The 6,401-nt window shown below is 35.5% G+C and overlaps 1 protein-coding gene across 1 annotated transcript in view; it reads right to left on the bottom strand.

The window, feature by feature from the left end:
* Positions 1 to 5,556, bottom strand: part of LOC125035022 — a 24,181-nt gene extending 18,625 nt beyond the window's left edge. The window contains exon 1 of the mRNA XM_047627083.1: positions 5,221 to 5,556. The gene's annotated coding sequence lies outside the window, so the exon portion shown is untranslated. The remainder of the gene's footprint in view (positions 1 to 5,220) is intronic.
* Between the last annotated feature and the right edge of the window lie 845 nt (positions 5,557 to 6,401).

The following is a 6,401-nucleotide window of genomic DNA, read 5'->3' as shown; positions in this document are numbered from 1 at the left end:
TCAATAATGCAAAAACTATATTTATTGAAAATGATACTGCGGTTTCGGGCACACATGATTAATTTATAAGGCCGGTGATGGCTAAAAGTGTAGCACATTGTGAGGGATGCTAAGAGCCATTAATGGTCACACATGTAGTGGAAAGATGTATAGCATTCTCAGACCAAAGACGTATGTGCATGTTGTACTTATAAGATCTATTTGACAATCCTCCCCCAATACACTTTTCAGTTTATATGGGGGAGAATTGTCACATAGATCTTATAAGTTTCCTAAAGGAGACGAATATCTTTAACAAAATTACAGTACACTCTTAAAGCATAATATTAATGTTTAGAAAACAGTTTCAGAATCAAAGTTCCACGATGTTTACACTTTAGTAGAAAATGCAGCTAAATCGACAAAAAGGACGAAACAAATCGGACGCGAATGTAGCGAATGATACATGCGAGAGTGGAAAAAAAAATGCGTTCACTTGGGTCAACCGCACCGCGCGTTGCGAAGGCGAGGGCCGCCCATTTGTAAACAACCAAAATGGTCGCCAACTTAGTACTAGACCCTCAAAAGTATGTCTTACTGATCTGCAACGCATTTTTTCTATTTAACTTTGTAACTTTATTGGTCATTAATATGTGTGATATAGAATTCATCTATCCCAGTTTTGAACCCTTGCTATATTCTCAACCAGGAGAGTAATTAATTTCTCTTGCGATAAGTCTTAGTGGTGTCTGTCATGCAAGGACAGGTTGTTCCCGATAATCAACCGATAAGTGCACTGTGCGTCGAAACTTTTCACCCCGAGCATCTTAGATCGATCAGGGTGAAAAGCACGGTGCAGAAAAGCTCGAGTGAACGCAGGGCCTGCCAGTAAAAACTGTTCATGATGGCGTGACGATAGACACAAATTGCTTGTTTATGAGAGCCAGTAGGTGCAATACATAATTACGTGACCCTGGAACTCAACCTTAATAGTTAGTTGAAATTCAGATCTTGATTTGCAGGTTTGTCATCCTGGAATTATTGCTTAAGATAAGAGATAAGACGGTATGAGGCCCAGATATTTATCTACGCTCTATCCTGTCAGAACATAGGTAATTTATTAACGTTCTCTTGCATCTCACAACGAACTATGTTCAAAACACTTACGAGGGCATAAATGTGACTACATATGAGAGACATTACAACAAACAGTATAACATACAAATGAGGATATTTTTTGCCGAACCGCGGAGGCTGCAGGCCTACTGAAAATCACTCGGAAGTTTAGCCTGACATCATCAGGCGCAAATTTCAAATGAAAACAATTAAATTCCATCGGCATATTTGTTCCTCTAATAAATAAGAAAATATAAATATTTAGTAACAAAATATATAAGCACAGTTATATATACCTTAATGTAAAAATATTATGGAAGCAAGAAATAATGTGATGCATACTAATAATAATTATGCTAGCTTCATTTTCCTGTACCATAATCTCATTATTTTCAGTTATAAAAGAGGTGAATGTACTGATTACACCTGACTTATTACATGTGTGTTTGTGATATATATCTATATCTATCTATCCACACACACATTTGTGTGTGAGTTTGTGTGTGCGTATGCATATGTTGTTTTGGGCAAATACCTCTTGAACGAATTCGTAAGAGCTTATAACAATAAAGTGGTGATCACTGATAAAAACATTCACTGGTGAAAGTTGCCCTTACCCCTGTCCCTAACCTGGAAAAGTATCTATTGATATTATCACTTTGTTAAAGTATGATTGATTGACTTAACAAAACAGACATTTGGTCCTAAGGGTTTTCTTATAGGTAATTACTCATATTAAATTTCTTTTTTAATTCATCTGGTAACATAATTCTTCATACATTCATTTGTATATGATTATATTTTTAATGTTTGTTTTCATTGCAAATTTTAGATTTTAATTGTGCAAAGGTTGTAAATGCTGTTTACTCAATTTTTAACCTAACATAAAGAAACTATTATTAGTGAACTTCGTATTAGTGCTGGCTTTGTTCAGCCAAAGTGTTCCAAACGAAGCAGCCAAAAAGTCAATACCAACTTGTCCCAAAAAGAAGCACAAGGCATGGATGACACAAGAAATACTTGAGCTAAAGAACAAAAGAAGGAAAGTAAAGAACAACCTCACAGAATACAAGAAATAAGACAGGGAGATTAGAAATGCTTGTCAAAGAGTAAAAAAGCTTATGCTTAACAACCAATGTCAGGAAATTGAAGAAATAGAAAAGAAAAAGAAGCCACTAGAAAATATAGAACTTGTTCTTCAAGCAACCGCATTGAAGCCAAAGATGGTACTATTATTATGGAAAAATAACAAATACTAAAAAGATGGAAAGACTACATATGTGAACTATTTGAAGACAAAAGGCCACCAGAGTATCTAATTACTTAGATAGAAAAAGAAAACCTGCCTATCTTAAAATAATAATAATAATTATAATAATAATAATAATAATAACCAAAACTATCAAAAGCATACCAAAACGTAAAGCTGCAGGTCCAGATGAAGTGTCTTTTGAGTTAATTCAAGCCCTTGATGATTTGGGTGCAGAATGGATGACTAAGATAGCCAACAAAATCTACGACGAAGGCCATTTTCCAACAGAATTGTCTCGATCAGTCTTTATTACTCTACCAAAGAAAGCTGGTATAACAAAATGTGAGCTCCATCACACACTAAGCTTAATTAGCCACACGACTAAGGTGATCCTGAAAATCTTATGGTGAATGAGAGGCAGGGCAAAGGGTGAAATATGAGAGGAGCAATTCAGATTCATGGCAGACAAGGGACCAAGAAATGCAATATTCACACTTCGAATTAAAATAATTGCAGAGAGATGTGTAGAAAGGGGGAAAAATGTATATGTTTTATAGATTACGCAAAAGCTATTGATAAAGTTCGACATGTACCATTATTTGAAATGCTTGAAGAACTGGACGTTAACAGCAAAGATGTAGAACTAATCAAGAACCTCTACTGGCAACAACAGGCATGAGTGAATGGGTGAACATAGAAAGAGGTGAAAGACAAGATAAAAACACAAGTGTGTTTTGTCACCAGAACTCTTTTCACTGTATACAGAGATGATAATGAGGAAAATTAGCCACATGGATGGAGTAAAAATAGCAGGTTTTAATGTAAATAATATCAGATGACTTCCATAATTGCTGATTCACAAGAACAGCTAAAAACCCTCATGGGTGTATTAGTTAATCAACAAAAGTAAGACTTTCAGTATGACCATTTCAAAGAAGAATACGAATCCAAAATGCAACATAGAAATTTATGGATTTGAAATCAAACAAGCAGGAAAATTTGAGTATCTAGGGAGCTTAATAACATCAGATGCGAAATTAGATCAAGAAAGAAAACAAAGAACTGGGATTGCAAAAACAACATGTAAATCTATGTTCAATGTACTTACTGCTAGAAATATTAACAATCAAACCAAACTTAGACTTATCGAGTGCTATATATGGAGTACAATGATGCATGGATGTGAAACATGGACAATAAGCGAAGCGATGAAAAAGCAACTCGAGGCGACAGAAATGTAGTTTCTACGGAGGAGGATGATCTTCTGGACAAAGAATGAAGACATTAGAAAGGGCTCAGACTGAATCGAATACCAAGTGGTAACTGGGAAAGTAGAAGGGAAAAGAAATAGAGGAAGGCAAAGACAGACATTTCTCGGATGGATAAGCAAATGTTTAGGCAGACGAGGCGCGGACATTACTCGACTATAAGAAACAAAGCATTGTATCATGTAATGTCAGAATCTGACAAGGCACAATACGCCGACGTCGATGTTCAGCAGCTAATGCTCTGTGGTTGGTCGGTTACTTTCCGAATTAACGCTGATTGGTCGCTCGAGCTGTTCTTTTAGGAAATAAAACCATTAGATACCTTACGATAGGGAATACGGCTGTAAGGGCTGTTAAGACCTTTGAACTCGTTTAACGTTTGAAATTGGGTCGTATAGTTCTATTAGTTTCTCTCCCCTATACCATATCACTGAGTTTGGACTATGCAGTAATTTCTAGGCGAGAATTCCCAAGATTTTCTATTTTAATTTATTTTATTATTATTATTATTATTCTACATATATAATTTAATTTAGTTAATTTAGAAGTTAATTATTTCGATTAAACTAAACGAATATTATACGTGTTGATCCCAATAAGTGCAGCACCCGTATTTCACGGAGAAATGAGATGATTTTACAATGAATGAAAACAAAGGGGGGGGGGGGGGATACCATTATGTAGTTAGATAAGCCACTTTCACTAATGAATGTTTGTATTGATTACCATCACATTTACACACACACACATAAATATGAGCGTGCACACACACACACACATATATGTATATATACATAAATATAAGTAAATTTACACATATTTATGTGTATGTTACTGTATATGTATAAATCTGCGTAAATATAGGTATAAATGCGGAATATTTCATTACACTTGCTGGATCCTTCTTCTGTATATCTGGCAGCAACTTCGATGTAAACATTGCATAATAAGTATTCTTATGAATGAGGCGAAACCCTAGCCTGCTTGTAACAAAGAGTGTGCATGGTATAATATAAATGACCAATAAGTGTATTAGCATCTATTTTTGGAAACTATACTATCAGTTATCGTTGACTTTTTAGTGGGATATTTTTCCAATCCGATTTCCTGGAAATTGTTTGTTTCTCGAAATGGCAACATCTATGGAGGCAGCATTTCCCCCTTCTTTCAACACAGCAAGTATCAATTATAGCTACATATTTCTTGAACCATGAAAATGCTGGATTCTTTAAATATCTATGTATGGCAGCTAAATCAAATAAAAATATTAACAAAATCGCTGATACCTTTGTAAATGCTTCTCACAGGCGGTGGTTACACCATCCAGTAGCGGCTAACCGAACTTGCGAAGTGATTAGATTCTTTCTTTTCGAAACCAAACACAGAAAAGATGCCACATCATATTCTTCATTAATAGAACATTATTTGAACGCAAAACCGCAGTGGGGCTACAATGAATATAAAGATGCTATATCACCGTGTGTGTGTGTGTGTGTGTGTGTGTGTGTGTGTGTGTGTGTGTGTGTGTGTGTGTGTGTGTGTGTGTGTAATGTACAGTAATAATTATAGGAATAACTTAAACAATAAAATATTATTTTTCCTTACCTCATGCGCTATTAACGAAATCAGCCACACTTCTCTTTATTCTATAGTTCACTTTTCGTTAATATTTCTCACACTACGTTGTTTTCTAATCTTTCACTCAACCCATTTCTGTCTGAAACTGTTCTTTCTTTTCCTTCTCTGTGTCTTCCGTTCCCCCTTCCTCTGACTGCAACTGTGAATGTGCGTTTTATCACAACAAGCAACTCATTTTTTCATGTACGAAAAGATAATCCACAACTATTATCATTATTATAAAGTTACTGTTTTCAATATTCTTTAGTGTGGATATGCGCCTTTTTCATGGAACACACTGAGGAGTGGCCATACACAAGTAGAACAAATAAATAGAAATATAAGATTAATTTCACTCTTGAACTTGGCAACTGCCATGATATCACGTGGAATGCACTGATTAGAAAGCAGACATCGAACGAGTAGTGATAAGAGCATTATCACTACTCTATATCCAACAGAGATAATTTAAACAAACAAATGTTCAACTATACACTCATACATAGTGGATTTTAATGTCTAGTATATTTGACCAGAAAATACAACTTTCTATTTAACATGGGATAACAAGGTTAACAAGATTTAGGGCACCATGAGGTTTTAAGGCCACTAGTTAGGACAACCTCGGATACCATGGGGAAGAACTAAAGCAGCCCAGGAACATAAACAACTGAGTAAGTATGAAAAATATAATATTGGGTAGTTAGTGATTTGTTTTTTCTTAGGTTAAGTTAGGTTTGTTTAGATTAAGTTTAGGTAGGTTAGTTAAGTTAGGCTTGGTATGGTTAGGTCATGCAGAAAACATGACAAAAAAATAAATAAAAATCATTCTTAAAGACGTTTCCAAGATTTTTTTTTTTTTTTTTTTTTTTTTTTTTTTTGTAATGGCCGCGTTGGATGTTATGTGCGGAGCCAGGGACGTCTCGTCCAAGTCAAAAGCAGCCTCACAGACTTCCCCACATTATTTATTTCGTAGTAGAAGAGGCAGGCATGTGGCATGGTCAAGATCCAGCCTTAACCACTTGGCGCACGAGGATGATGTCAGTCCTAGCGAGCTCGATCTTAGAGTCGGCGAGTGCGTAGGGGTACACTGCAATATTAACCATATTGCGATAAACATTTGGAAAAAGCACTAAAGCTCATGGAAAAGAGGTTTTGATTAAGCAAGA

The sequence above is a fragment of the Penaeus chinensis genome, chromosome 19 (assembly GCF_019202785.1).
Source record: "Penaeus chinensis breed Huanghai No. 1 chromosome 19, ASM1920278v2, whole genome shotgun sequence".
NCBI classification, from domain to species: Eukaryota; Metazoa; Arthropoda; class Malacostraca; order Decapoda; family Penaeidae; genus Penaeus; species Penaeus chinensis.
This window is presented reverse-complemented; position numbering and strand designations above follow the sequence as displayed.